The sequence below is a fragment of the Thermobia domestica genome, chromosome 14, assembly GCF_964235325.1.
Source record: "Thermobia domestica chromosome 14, izTheDome1.hap1.1, whole genome shotgun sequence".
Classification (NCBI taxonomy): domain Eukaryota; kingdom Metazoa; phylum Arthropoda; class Insecta; order Zygentoma; family Lepismatidae; genus Thermobia; species Thermobia domestica.
In genome coordinates, this window is record NC_137467.1 from 53,996,706 (window position 1) to 54,013,614 (window position 16,909).

The following is a 16,909-nucleotide window of genomic DNA, read 5'->3' on the forward strand; positions in this document are numbered from 1 at the left end:
AATTATGTATTAAAATATTAATTACTGTATTGCTAAAACTTCGATAAATTTATATTACCAAATTTCCAAAAAAAAAAAAAAAATAGCTCAGAAAAATAACATTAATAACTGCGGAAAATATAAAGTACACATATGTTTCTGTATTACAGAATAAAGTATAACAAACTAATCTATATTAATGTTTAATCTACGTACATCAAGAATAGTTCCTGTTAATTTATCAAATGTAGCGTGATATTGCATGCATGAAATTAATTTTGAAAACCGATATTTTGGAGTGAGACGGGGAAGACTACTGGATTAGTATTACTTAAAGCATAACTATAGAGTCCATAAAAGAGTTGGTATTTACCATCGTGTTTGTTATCTACTGTAAACAAAAAGTTTTACCATTTTGTTTAACTCCTTGTAGCAAAATATACGAATTATTTCCTTCAGGTTTGTTTTCCTTTTTCTACTTAAATAAAACAAATCAAATGATTTTCAAATACTAGTTTTTGAGCTCTCCAGCTGGCGGTACATGGTGTTTCGTTATAAGAACCCCGTGGCACATTAGCATGGCATAACGTGAGATCAGCTTTTTCATTAATGTCTCAAATGTTATTTACAAGCCAGCAGCATCTCTCTCTGAATATCTACATTATTAACATATTGATTTTAAAAACTGTTGAAAAATGAAACATACAAATCGACACATCTCGTTGATATGAGCAGAACAGGATTTAGGGGGATGCACCCCCCTTCGCTGTAAATATACACCATTTAAATGTGAAGCTAGGAGAGAAAATAGCAACACTTTCCCAATCTTTCTGCTTTTTTTGTTTTTTCGTTTGGGGCTTAGCAGAAAGCAGAGCTTTGCAAAAGCAATACTAAGGAAAGGATTTACCAAGCAAGAGAATATAAAATTTGTCAAATAGGGGAAGAAAACAGAAGCCAACAAAACAGAAGAACATATTTTCCTGCATATCACTTGCGACCCTCTTTAAAGTACTATCCCTTCCCCCACCCCCCAATTCTATGTATCAGCGTCGTCAGGTATAAATAATATAGACGTATGTCACTTTCTATAGTTTCAGTGACAGTCACTTTGGTAGTCATTGTTGCACACACACACACACCCTCAGAAAATCCTGGATACGACCCTGGATATGGGTGAGAATGGTATAAAGGTGATTCAAAACAACACCGACAACGTTTGGGAGGTGATTCCTGACATCAAGATAAGACAAAAAGTACAGACCAAGCTAAGTGCACAAATGCTTCCTTTTGGAGTCATAGGCTGCTGGAAACATGAAAAAACGAACTTTAAAGGTCCATAGCTCCTAAACTATGGGACCGACCCTAGTCGGGTCAAGACTTGATTTAGGAACTAGTTTATGCCCTATGCAAATATCCATGTTTCAAAATCCTGCGGTACTTCTGCAACAGTTTTTACAGAGGTAGTTGGTGAGTACTCCAAATTATATGCATTTAGCCAAACTCCCTCTTTAAAAATTGTTGCTTGAGTACCTTAGGATTCTGAAACATGTATTTTTAGATAGTGCACATATTAGTTGCTAAGTGAAGTTTTGACTAGACTACGGTAGGTCCCATATTATTGGAGCTATGGGCCTTAAAATTATTTTTTTAAATGTTTTCGGCAGCCTATAACTCTGAAAGGAAGCATTTGTGCACCCAGGTTGGTGTATACGTTTTGTCTTATCTTGGTGTCAGGAATCACCTACCAAACGTTGTCGGTGTTGTTTTGAAACACCTTGTAGATAAGTAAACCCTTATGAGTAGTTTTCGAGAAAAATCAAAGGAAACGAAGTTCTAACCTCTTGCGTTCCAATGATATTCATGTAGATATTATAAAATACTCCGTTGCAAAATACCACTGATACCCATGGGATGTCATAAAAACGTATCCCTTATTAAGGTTTATATTAATCTTGGAGATGATGACAGTTTTTAGTGGATACAAGGCAAAACTGTTATTTCTCCTTAGTACAGCCTCTTACTGACAGAAGAGGAAAAAAGCTTTATCTCAGTAATTGGCAGGCCTAAGGGAGCATTAAGTTACAGCACACATGTGTTTTTGATGCAGTGGCGAATCTAGCCCGGGGCCGGGGGTACCTATCCCCCCAGTTTTTTGATTGCCAAAATTAATTAAAGCTACTATTTCTATATTTTTGAAAGTTTACAGTAAACTTATGATATACCTATCACAATCTGGGTACTAGTTTCCTCCCCCCAGTTTCTACCTTCTAAATCCGCCATTGTTTTGATTATAAACAATTGGCAGTTTCGATATTGTATTTCGAGATCGGAAAAAACAAACTTTGTCTTTGATATCCGGTAAGTTTCGCCAACCTGAAGCAGCATAAAATCCCTTCAGAACATCAAAATTTCTCTTCTTCAGTCCAAATGTTCCAGAATGCAAATATTTTTGTTTTTTAATCAGTGATATAAATGGTATCCTCGCGCTTACACAATAACTATGCTCTATATAACGGTGTAGACAGGCTTTTAACAGGAAATGAAAACCTGGTATTATAACACGCACATAGAAAAATGACATCTGGAACGCAAGGGATTAAACCTGTACGTTTGATGTAACTGCCACCTATAGCATATTAAAGTATACCTTTACTAAACTTCCATTATGACATTAGCAGGATAACAGTACACTGTATAATTAATAAGATGTAGCCCAAAATTATTATTTCAAGTAAAATCACAGTCCTCGAACAGGAAAAGCAAAATCATGTGTTACAAACTTGGCCTTAAAAATAGTTTTAAAAAAAAAGTTAATGAGATTACTATTTATGAATCAACCGTTTATTAGTAATCCAGTGAGATTACGTTTATTGCAGCTTGAGCTAGTTGTATGCTTCATTCTTACATCTGCCAAAGGGTAGTATTATTGTAATTATTTTCTGCTGTCTTATACTGATTAATACTGTATTTGTTCCACGTTTTTTTTTAATCAACAATTCAAAAAGAATGACAGCAAAAAAGTTAGGAGGTTGTATACAGGGGCGGACCAAGGCAAAATTTTCACCCGGGCAAAGTGACTTTCTGCTGCCCCCCTAGTTCTAGCCTATATTTTACATTTTATTACAGTGATTTTAATATTTCAAACTCATTTTTCAAAAAGAAAAATTAATACTCAAATACATGATATAGGTATATTTTAGTACTTAAAATATACAAATGGTATCAATTACATTGTGTTATTATTATTATTTATGTACCGATATGTATAGACAAAAACAATATCGGACAGCATTTATTGAATATTACTAATGGTGGCATGATTACTGCTATGTTGTAAATTATTTTATATCAATAACACCAGGAGTCATTTTACCATATATCCGACTATGTAGCAATTTATTCTAATAATGTGAAATACCAATAAATACATTTCACATATGTTGAACGTGTTTTACGCACAGCAATATAAACAATCCTTTTTATGTAGGTCCTAGCAGCTGAAGTCCATAGCATTCATAAAACGTATCTCATGAATTTGTATAAAAGCTGAATACTTTTACAGCACTAAAGCTTAATAACAGGTTTTATCAAGTATTAGAAATACTCTAACTTTAGTAAATTTCATAAGTTAGTAAACCATATCAAAGTCAATTTAGGGAACTTTATGAGAAAGCGTCCTTATGTTTTTCTTCCATAAAAAGAGCAACTTAACATCTAGGATAATTTACACAAATTGTTTTCCTAATTTTGCAACCTTTGACCTTAGGCGTGATAATTAACAGCATAAAAAAACTTACGAAAAACTAAATAAAGTGTTATATTCCACTTTTACTGAAAATTATCAATAGATTAAACAATTTTAAATACATTTGTTTTCAGCACCTCAAAACAATTACAATATATAACCTTCCGAGCGTTTTTGTCTGCAAAATCTCTGACAATTACATCTATGTCAATGTCTTGAAGAATGTGGAACTCAATCGACATCATGGCGAGTTCCACGAGACGCTCCCGGCATATGGTAGATCTCAAATAATTTTTAATTAATTTTAATTTTGAGAAGCTCCTTACGCCTGAAGCTGCGCTGACAGGAAGGGTGAGGGCAATTCTGAGTGCAACTGATACATTAGGGAATTTTTAAGTAAGCTGGTTACTCGTAAAATATTTTAATTGTTCAACGGGGCTTTTAGCATTTTCATCTGGTAGCAGGGAGAGTAAAACCAATAGTTCTAGTTGAAGTTATAGAAACCCTCAATATCACAATGCTCTTCATATGTTAAAGCCTCCTGAAGATCAGCACATTTCATCAGGAAATCCTTGTCTTCATTTTTGATCCTGTATAAAAACCCAAATAGGTCATGATGGTGGTTTACTTGAGAAGACCTTCTTCTAATGAGCTTATGGTTTAATCCAAAACATGAAAATAAAAGCCACTTTTGAAAGAAATTTTTGGATCTGCAATGCGCTCATCAGGGGCCTCATATTCAAACCGACGTTTGGTTTTCCGTGGTCGTAATTCTGACTCACTTGGAAAAAGGGGGTCGATTTCGGGAGTCTCTTCAATTTTTCTTGCACCCACTAGTAGCTCTTCAAACCCTCTATCGGTTTGCATTGCTTCAAAATGACTTTTCACTTGGCGATCATTTCATTTGCTTTTGAAATATCCATTTCTTCTTCTTTTTGAATCATTTTGCTTACAAGATTGATTCTGAATTGAACTGTATGTCAAAGTACGAGACCGCAAATTAACATGAAACTCTTAATCTTGCCTAAGAAAAGTTCACAAAGAACATGGCCCGCCATAAACAATACCAAGTCCCTTCACTCTTTCTTCTACATGCCATGTCTCCATTTGTCGAAACAGCACCCGTAATACTATAAAACTCTCTTTTTTCCCGGTGGAATGTAAAAAGATGATGTAATTGAAACTACTTTACAAGAATATAAACCTAAAAAGTCAGTAGAAAGCACATTATAAAATTTAATTCTTGAGGGTCGTTTTGGCGCCCCCTGAGTGTGGCGCCCCGAGCAGTTGCCCGGCCTTTGGTCCGCCCCTGGTTGCATAAAACATCGTGTATATTCAAGCTGCAGAGATAAATAAGTAACTAAGGAGAAACGAACACCATTTTTCGTCCACTAAAAATAGCCATGCAAGATGGGACCAATAAGTATTCTAAAGCACGGATGGGTAACCTTTTTTGTTTGTTTTAAAGGTCATGATGATAATGCTTACGAAGGTCGTATATGATATTTTTGAACATATCTTATTTTTCTATTTATTTTATGGTAATTTGTTACATATTTACATTCATAATTTATATGAAAATGTAGAACAACATAACATGTCAAATAACGGTTGTCCCAAAATTCACGCAAAAGTGATTTTGATAGGAAACACAAGTTCATAATTAAAAATTGTATATTTTTTTTTATTGATTTATGAATTATACAGTATAAGTTAACGTACAGAACAGCATATCGGGTAAATAACCTCCACGGCTTTGTTGGCACATACACACACTTTTGTTGAAATTTGTCATGGCCGTCTTCCATAAATGGGGCTGTATTTCGTTGATGCAGAGCTCAATTATCTCCAAGGCGTCGGTGGTCGTGTGCTTGTTGGCAAACCTTAAGACTTAAGACAAAAAAAAAAAAAAAAAAAAAAAAAAAAACTTGCAAAGATCAACGGCGTTAAATTGCATGATATGGTGGCCAATTCTGTATCAAAACGGGAAATTACACGTCCAGGAAATGTCTCATACAGTGATTGAATTGTTTCTCAAGCTATATGGCATGTGATACGGTCTTGTTGAAGCTAGATGTCATCCACATCCATATCTTGTAATTGAGATACAAAAGATGGATTGTCATGTCGCGATAGCGAGCACCATCGACTGTTATTGCCTCACCAGTAGCTGTAGAGAGCTTGTCGAATTATCCAATTCTTGACCACGGTGCCGAATTGATATTCCTAGACTCCCAGAAACACTCCTACGAACTCTTTCGACGTTATGTATTGAATAACTTGCTGAAGGACGACCAAATTGTTTAAGGTCACAAATCGATCCAAATTTTCTAAATGTTAAAACTATTTTCACGACTGATGAAGAAAAGTCACTATTTCGACCATATTTTGTACGTACGAGTTGTTCTTACGTGTAGCGTTCGAATTTTTATAAGGTTCAACCGTCAACTATCATGAATTTTTTTCTTTTCTTTGGCAACGCCTTATCGTACAAATTGGAAAAAGGAAAATCTTACACGAATTTTAGGACAACCATTAGATAAAATAAGGTAATTACATCAAAGTTAAATTTATGGTATATTTTTCATTCCTTATATAATAAACTAGCATTCTTCACAATAAGACCCCAAAGCCGCACGTTATAAATCTGAAGACCGTAGATTTCTCACCCATATTCTAGAGCAGCGGTTCTCAAACTTTCCGATAGCGCGGACCCCCTGGTCATTCGGAAAGTGATCTGCGGACCCCCTTGCAATACTATCTGAAATTCCAATGGTATTTAAAAAAATACATACTAATTTGAATTATCACTGACAATGAAAAGATCAAGAAAAATAATGCAATAAGTAATTTATTCTGAAAATACATGATTGTTTCCTAATGAACGAAATTTCAATTGAAAATACAGTATTTCAAGACTGAAAATCAAGTCTTTTTTTTTCTTTTTCTTTCTTTTATTAAAGGAAATCCACTGGATAAACAATGTTCTCAAATGTAGGGTCACTAAAGTGAAGAATGAAATTCTTTGTGTTTTTCCATAATTGCATTGAAATCTGGAATAAGTTTTGTTGCCATGAATCTTAAGTCCAATTCTACATTAAGACGATTTCGCTTTAAGGTTTTAATACTGCAAAGAGCAGAAAAGGTCTGCTCACATAAGTAACTGGTAGGGAAAGGCATGAAATGTTGTAATGCCTTTTCAGATAACTCTTCATACTCACAGAGTAGAAATTTAGTAAAGTAGGAAAACATTTAAATTTACAAAATTGCTAATTGCTTTCTTTTCAGTAATTAAAAAAAAAAAATACTTCCTACATAACAGCTGTGAGTACCATTTTATTACAACATAGTTCAATTTTTAGGTATCGCGGATCCCCAGAGTCCGTGGACCCCATTTTGAGACCTACTATTCTTGAGTATTAAATTACGAAAGCTTGATGAAAATAAATATTCATACTTACTGTTCACAAGATACTCTGTTTAGGTTTCAAGGCTTATCGAGCAAAGATAAACTCACCTGAAATAAATGCGTAAAAGTGAATTAATGAATGATAGGAAGAACATTAGTTATTTAAGAAAATATCAAATTTAAATGCTAACTATTTTCACAGTTGATTACTGATGTCATTTAAAGAATAACTATTTTTTCTAATTATATAGATCTAGATTTAATGTATACCGAAAGCAGTAGAGATGTACCATTTCCAGTGTCAACGATCACCATAAAGGAATTTATACCAGAAGTAGTAGAATTCTATCATTTCCGGTTTCAATCATTATAAACCAACGTATACCGGAAGTAGCAGAAAGCCATCATTTAAGGTTTCTATGATCAACATAAAGCATGTATACCGAAATTAGTAAAGATTATCATTTCCGGTTTCAGTGATTACCATAAAGCAACCTATATGGAAAGTAGAGATTTATCATTTCCGGTTTCAATGATCATTATAAAGATACGTATACCGGAAGTACCACTACCCGTTTCAATGATCACCATAAAGCAAAACTGATAATACAGTAGCGACATTTAGGACTTCAGGAGGAAGGCAATTGGTTTGATAATACAGTATGTTTCACTCTTATTTCAGTATTCAATGCAAAAGTGATGGAAATCTACCATTTCAATTTCCAACGTTCACTGACACATAGCAAAACTCATAATTGATGATAAGAAGCAATATTCCGTTAAGTTTTCAGCGTTCTACGAACAGGTTCCATCCTAGCTCTTATATTTCTCTATTGAAATGGAAAATAGTAGATATATTACTTCTACTTTTTCAATATTAAACTCCGCATAGTTTGGAAGTTTATCGTAGTTTCTGGATGTGAAACGAAATTTCTTGCTATTTTTTCTATTTCTAGCAAAATACCCGTTCTTCGTACGGGGAGAATACATTTAATTTTGGGCATAAAGAGCAACGGAGGGTCTATGTTCGGATTAAACGACATCACAAGTATCACTGTTCAAATCAGCGACCCTGAAAACTATGGATTCGACACTAATATCGGTTATTTTCTATCATTTTTAAATATCTTCCCATCTTATCCTTCCTACGTTCCACCGTCAACGTGATATAACAATAAACATTTCAGGTTCGAACCTCATCTATGTTGAAAATTTGACCGAGATCGGTCGTGTAGTTCAAGAATTATTAAGTTACAAACATAGTCACTTTCATTTTTATGTGTTTTTCTACGTATATCCGCTTCCCCTTCCCCAACGTTGCACCGTCAAAGTTACTTTGATGAAAAACATCCCAGGTTCAAAACCTCATCTATTTGGAAAATTTGATCGAGATCGGTTTGAGTCGTTCAAATGTTATTAGGTCAGAAACATAGTCACTTTCTTTTATATATATATATATTGATTTTTATTCATCTCCCCCTTCCTCTCCCCTACGTTGCTTCGTGAAAATTAATAGATAAAATCCATTCCAGGCCCGAACTTCATCTATGTTGAAAATTTGATCGAGATTGGTCGGGTGGTTTGAGAGATTAAGAGTCAAACATAGTTACTTTTAATTTTGTAATATAGATTAACAATACTGCTAAGATCGTCCAATTAAATGCAAAAATGCTAGATTTTAAATCTGTAGCTTAAATTTTACTTTACTGTATATGTAATAAGTATATCTTTTAGTTTAACGTCTCATGATTATGCCTCTTAGGCTAAGGGAGACTGTGATTCAAGCAAGTGAATTATGATGGAAGAATTAGTGAAATAAGAAAATGTTAGGAAACTGCCCCGAGAAAGCCCATGAACACAATTTTGTCTACCACAAACTTACTGGGCTGGGATAGAACCAGGGAAGGCAAGCGCTCTAACACTAGCCCATCGCGCCCTCGTAATTAAGAATAAAAAACTATGTTTAACCAAGTCTATGGTTAATAAACTAAGTCTATGGTTATGGTTAATGGGTTAGTTCAAAATAACCTATTCTTTCATCATGACGGGGTATATCCCTTAGTATAGACCAGTTAAAGGTTATTTTGAACAAATCTTGTGACTAACCAACGGAAAAATCTATAGATCCTGTTACAATGTTGAAATCAGGAATCGATCTCAGGGCAATAAAATTCCTAAACAAAGGAATACAAGTTAAAAACCCTGATACAGCCACATCGGTCTTGTCAGCATTATTTTACAGCGTGATTATTTCATGAACTAAATGTTCACAAAAACGTGATCATGCATGGGATACCTTAGAACTAAGATATGCAATCTTTATATAATACGAGACAAAAATTACTGTCATCTCTTCTAATTAGGTTACTCAGGTTCTTACGGAGAATATCTTCTTTATAATAGAAAGTACATCTCAAGGGCACTTCTGTGCTTCAACGTAAGTCTTCTGGTTTTCTTTGTATCAGCTTTAATATATCTAAAGAAGAATATACATTTTTCACATAATAGTCTATGTCAAGATTAGAAAGCAATAGGTAAACCATGAGCCTCTAATACACACCTGGACGGTCACGGCTTTGACAATGTACTCTAGTAATTTTCACTCTTGTGGACATTGCAGAATAAACACCACCTTCAGCGTTGACCGTCAGATTATTACAGCAATGACATACTTCCGATGAAGGATTACGTAGTTTAGTGTTTAACTAAGAAGAAAAGCAGAAGCAAATTCTGACAACAACAACTACGGATTCTTTAGATCAAGTTTGCAGATACTTTGCTGTAGAGCAGAGGCTAAAGAAACCATGTATATTTTGTACATTATTTACGAGTTTATATACTGGGACTAATTTAATTTCCTCCATTAAATTACTGAAAGAATTTTGAGATTTACTTCCAGACATTAGCACTTTTATTTTCTTTAAAGATTAATCAAGTATTTTAAAGAGATACTTCGTGGTAATTTAATATCATATTTTTTTATATACGTATATCAAAAATATAGGCGTTGGTATATATTCTTCATGATGTAACAATTTGCGAAAAATGAATGTTAAAGAAGTATATAATCACATATAAGGCTGCCATTTTTTTCTCTCTCTCTCTTGAAATGAGAAGATTTCTCTGGAACTTTAAAACTGAATGAAACTAAGCCAAGAAAACATGGTAATTATTGGAAATTTACTTTCACGGGAAACTTGGCCTACAAGAGAACGGCTTAAAGTGAGTCGGGAATGTCTAGAAACTTCATTCCGGCAAATCAATGTTGTAAATATTGTGAAACAAAATTGGAACTAGAATTAAAAAGTAAGGATTGTCCTAATTAAATGGGGACATCTGATAATCTTACATTTAAGCTTTGTCCACATTAAGAGAAGAGGATGAGATATAGATAGTGAAAAAGAAACTTACGTAATGGATAAACGTAGACAGAACGCATGGGAACAAAGATAACGATGCTTCAAATGAATTACATATCATGCTATTCCGTATACTGTATCCTTTTCTGGGCCGCGGTGGCTCAGCGTTCACCTCTGGTGCATGGGGTCCCGGGTTCAAACCCTGCTCCCGTCAAGTGAATTTTGTGGTTGACAAAACATCGTGTGCGTGAGTTTCCTCGGGATTCTCCCGTTTCCTCCTAAATTCTTCATTCCACCGTTTCATTCATTACTCATCATCACCGTCTCCTTTAGTCTAGCAGGCATAACCGTGGGACGTAAAACTTAACTGTGTACAGAAAGGGAGATACATTAAATGAAATGAAATTTTTAACAGTTATTCTTTCATAACAATAACAAATAGAATATAGATTTAAAACTCGTGGAATTGTGAATCATACGTTAAACACTGTAGTGTATCAGTATTATGTACAGCATCCTTGATATGTAGATTTTTTTCCTACAAGAAACATGATTGTAAGTAATAACATGATTTCGAGATTAGGATTAGGAATTAGATTTCTGGGCTTTCGGCATCTATGGCCATATTAGCCCGTCACACATATGAGAGATGATGTCCTTCAGTGATCACATTGTACGGGCAACAGGAGAGAACGAAAGGAATGGGGGAGTATTACGGCCTTTGACTATTATGATAGGTACCATCGCGGCATTTGTAAATTAAGAAAACCCAGAAAAAATCTAATTCAGAATGGCTGGCCTAAAAAAAAAAAACTGTTACACTTTTCAACCGAGTGTCTCCACCGGGGATCGAACCCGGAACAGCTCACACCAATAACATAATTTCATTTAATATCAGTACACTAGTACCATTTTATGATGGAAGATACCTATGTTACAAACTGCAGTATTTAATTTACGATTACAAGTCCTCGATTTTTAAATACATGTTTTATTAGTAATGGTTATAACTAATAGGATAACCGTTGACTGTGTTACAAAGAAGCATGCATCCATACGGTCTGTCTGCGTTTACTCATTACTAAAGACCGGATGTTAAGCAAAATTCTTTTCTTTAATTTTAAGATATGATCAAAAAATAACATTTTGAAGTTTATATGGGGAGTTATGGTTTCAATTTAAGTCAATTTTATTTTGTCTATTTTGCCTACTTCGCCCATTCTGGCCTAAATAATTTCTTTAGTAACTAATGTTGTCTATTCTATGTATTTTCTTCAAAATGAGACTTTATTGGAGGAAAATATATAATTTAGCATTTGAAGAAAGGATTCTGCCTCTTCTCAGAAATATAAGTGCTCTTTGTAGTGATAAGATGGCGTAAAACTTGCTATGTATACGAATAAAGTGCTAATAAAGTGCATCCGATTAGTTATCGGTGCAAATGAAAAATTCTTTTTTCCATTTCATAGTGACCAAGCTACTCCAACTATACAAACCGAAAATTAACGACAGTCCATTTATACATATGAGTTACGAGTCAATTTACGTGTCTTGTAAAAATATTTATTTACACCTTTGGTTACATCTGGCAACACTGTGTGGTTCCTAGTGTACTTCAATCGTTTCTTTCTAGTTTAAAAATATATGCATAAACAAGGCTTCATTTTGGTATAACCATTATTTGTGTACCGCTTCCGGTTCAAAAGTTCTACTATCCCAAACTCCGGGTTGCAATGTATATTGAGCACCCTGTATAATATGATTGGATCGGACCCCGTAACTTCTACCGCCCTCCCCCCTACATTTTCGGGATGGCTACGGACCTGAGCTAGCACGCTCGGGACCAGTAAAGGCAGCTATCTTTGCTGCAACTGCCGCTAGCGCTTACGGTGGCTTGTTTCTGAACTAATGTACTACGTGAGTCAAAATTTGATATATTTTGCTATAAAATTTCACCAAAACCATGTCTGTAAGATAAATGAATAAATCAATATGTGTTTCCAAAGTTGTGAAATCCTTTTTGATACACCCTGTATTAATTTTCTCTTTCAATCCCCCCTCTCCTTAGGATTTAGTATCCTGCCCTTTAGCTAACAGAATTATCGTGGAAATTAAACACTTGATTTTATCCCTGTGCTATTTTGTTAATTAGTTTTCATGTCATCATCAAGAACTTTTAACACTTACAAAAATTAATTTAACATGCATTAAAAGGTTGGTAAAGTAAATTGTTATTCATGGAACTCGATTTCTACACTGTGTGTTGCTCTGTGTTTAATTAAAGTAGCCTTTGAAGTGCAGCAAAAATATCTTTGTTTTCTTCTTACTTATATTGCATGCAATACAAAAAAGAGATAAATTGTTATCTTATAAAGAGAGGTTGACACTTTGAACACAAGTTTCACAAAATTCAATTAAGAGTGAACAGGGTAGCTTATTGTAAGGGATTAGATAGCCCCTTTATGTTCTGTTGCGCCTCCATTGAAAACTAATGTCTGTAAGTAACACATTATAATTTAAAGACCTCGGGGATACTATTCCTAAAAAAATCTATGGACAATAAATAGTGCAAAATCTCAAATAATTACATCAAAAGTTCAGTTTATGTTTTACTGGACATCAGATGTTGGGTTCAAATAAAGTTAGTGTATCTAATTAACACTATGCATACCAATAAGATAACAGGGACAAGTATAATCTTCCTCAAACAAATAAAGCTTCACTCGAAGTAGTCTGGTTTACCAAAACTCATCTATATATGGTCGTCTAAACAAGCATTGAGCCCTTCCCACACCAGATGGCGTTAGTGTCCCCATCGGCTCAGGTCTAACGTCATTCTCTTGAACTTTAGGAGTCTATACACGCTACACACGTATGCAAGAAGAAATCGTCCAACTTGCATGAAACATGATAAAACCACAGGCTAGTTGGTCGTGTGGGGCCTCGTTCATACATGTTGAAAGTTCTCAAAATCTTCTGTAAGCTTGCATGATGGTTTGGCCGTTCTCCATGCATGTTTATCGTGTATGTGCTCATTCGTGCAAATTGGTTGTTTTATATTTAGGCCCGCCAATCACGACAGTGGAAGGAATCACGTGACTCTTTCCTCCGTAATGCCAAAGTCATTAACGATGGATGATTTGCGTTACATGACACGGGATTCTGTATGTGAGTTTATTCAGGTATATCAGCAGGAAAAATGAAATGAAATCTTTAAGTTTTACGTCCCATGGTTATGCCGGTTAGGCTAAACGAGACGGTGATGATGAAAGATGAGTGAAATGGTAGAATGAAGAAAATGAGAGGAAACGGGAGAACCCCGGGAAAACTCAAGAATACGGTGTTTATCCACCACAAAGTCCACATGGCGCGAGATGGGATCGAACAAGAGACCCCAAGCACCGGAGGTGAACGCTGTACCACTGAGCCACCGCGCCCCATATATCAGCAGGAGTTTGGAGCTTTGTTATGTCAGTATCCCGATTTCACTGTTTTCTACGGACGGTTCTAAGGATGGGGATTCTGTTGGCTGTGACTGTTACCGACGAGAGCAGCTCGGAATTCAGTTTGCATTGTCTGAGTTCCATTTTTACAGCTGAATTACATGCCGTTAAGCTTGCCCTAGACCATGGTGGAAAGACTACAAGGTGGATGCAATGCAGTGCTACATTCTTGTCGCTCTGGCGCATGACGTCATTTTGGTCGCAGACGTGGCCAGCGAGAGTCAGATGAACTTTTAACAAGCGCTTGCTCGCTGGTATCTTACACACAAACTTCTCTTCTATTTATAGTGATCTTCAAGGAAGTAAAAATTTTAGTACAAATAATAATTATATAAACGTAATGTAATCAATGCTTAAGCTAAGTGAATTCAAAGGAAGATATTTACAATAGCAAAAGAAACAGCAATATCAGTTCATAAATTTATTAAACAACTTTGAAGCTTGAACAAGCCAATATTACTCACTACATTTTCTCCTTTTTCTTTCTCTTCTTTTCTTTCTTTTTCTTTTCTTTTTTAAACATCTGAAGTAATACACTCGAGTATGTATAGACCTGAATAATCTATAACACAGTGTATCGTTAATGCATTTTATTATTATATATTTATGTGTGCTCAAGTAGAGTAGAGGGGGGCAAGAGTACGTGGGGGGTAAGGATACGATTCCCTAAAATCAGGTGAATATATTCGCGTATGGCAATAATGCGTCATGTGGAGTTTGATGTTAATGGCGTCTAGAACCTAAACAAGTTTGAGTGTGCTGCGGCAAACTACAAGCTAGCTAGGTAATTATTTATGCTTTTCTAATAGTTTGATATAATATTGGGACATAAGTAGTTAATGAATAACTTACACAATTTTATAACGATTTCAAAGTACTATAAAGCGTTAGTTTCTAACATATCCATTGTTTGACAGGATGGAGTAAATTGACTTTCTTCCAACAGTTGGCTATACAACATCATGGAAAAGTCAATTGTGTAGTGAGGGGGAAAGGGTACGCAGATACCTATGGGGCAAGGGTACGCGTGCGTACTCTTGCCCCTTCTGTTCTATTAAAAAGAATCCAATTTGATTTAGATCTAACAATCAAAAAAGAATGTAGATTCCGTTGTAATAGAGAGTGACGGCAAACTTTACGAATACTGGTTCCCATATGTAGCCTCTAACGTTAAGAATTCTGAAGAATCCTGATATTTTCTTATGTACGAGGGATAAATTTTTATTCTAAATTCCTTACATAACAGTATCTAAGGTGGTGTTTGAGTTTTCGAAACAGATAAACGTGTGAGATAGTGACATCTGCAGTTATTGAATAACGTTACGCTTGCTTATTTTAAGCAGGTTTCAGAAATACTACGCGTTGTCCTCTTTTATCTTAAATGTCAGTAGTCTTCAGTAATAAATTTCAATGGGCCTTATGCAGAGTCGTTCTGATACGTGATTAGTGCCATACTAAAAAGTTCGACTACCGTATGTTTCCTGTAGTAGTCAGTTCTTTAGTAATCATACGTTAAAACGACTCTGCATAAGGCGGTATCAGTCCAATGATTGGTATGGGATTCTATAAAGATATATGAAGCTAACCTAACCTAACATTTGACAATATGTAGTTTCATCAAGGATAGGTCGAGAAGTTTTCAAGTTACCCTCGTAGGTGACAAGCATTCTGTAACTGATGGAATAAGCTGGAAATATATTTTTATAAAGGGTCTAAATATTATCTGATTTTTTCTGTATCCTATGCATTCCCATTACTGATATAAGGAGAATTAAGGATTTTTCTTTTCTTTTTTTGAATGAGAATCTGCAACGTCTTTAGGTACAATAAAACCAGTAGGCCTATTTAACGAAGAAATGGAGAACGAATTAGTGGAATATATCACATTACTGGATCAATTCTTCTATGAATTAACTTTAAAAGATCTAAGAAGAATGGTATACAATTTTGCTGAACGTAACTAGGTGCCCCATATCCTTTAGCCGTGTGAATCGAATGGCAGAAAGAGATTGGACAGAGTCTTTCCGTCGTAGACATTTAACAATTGCTTTGCCACAGACTTCAAAGACTGGTCTGGGGAGAGCTCGTGGTTTAGCAAGCCACAAGTTGAATGTTTTTTATTTTTAATTGTCTAAAAGATCTTGTAAGACAGAACGGCTTTTCTCCACGGGATATCTACAACATGTACGAAACTGGAAGAAATACGGTTCCTCATAAAGTTCCAAAAGTCGACTAAAAATCAGTTGTGAATAAAACTGTATCTAGTGATTTTGAAGTTAACATAACAGCTGTTTCATGGTGAGTGCATCTGGTTCCTTTATTCCCCATATATTTAACACAAAACAAATGAAACAAGAATTATTCGATGGCTCGCCGCCAGGTTCTGTGGGAATATCTAATCCTGGTTCATCAACTCACAACTTTTCGTAGAATGGTTATATTATTTACACCAACATGTGCGATCAAATTCGGTTACGAAAAAGGTATTTTTACTTGTTGATAATCAGACCTCTCACATTTGAATCGAAGCGATTGATTTCTGCAGGCAAAATAGGATAGTGATGTTGAATTTACCACCAAATCCCAGTCATAATTTGAAACCATTAGATCGCTCCTTTTTTGACCCGATGAAATCCTGGTATTCAACTGTGTGTGATATGGATGAGGAATCATCCATCCCACATAATTCCAAGTTCCGAGTTTCTTTACTGAGGCTTACTACAAAAAAGACTCATGAAATGCTTCGTGTGGAGTGTTGTACGGTATGGGGCGGAAACGTGGACATTACGTAAAGGTGATGAAAATCGACTGGAAGCCTTCGAAATGTGGGTGTGGAGAAGAATGGAAAGAATTAGTTGGGTCGAGCGGAAAACGAATGAGAGAGTGTTAGAAATGGTGGGTGAGAAAAGAACAC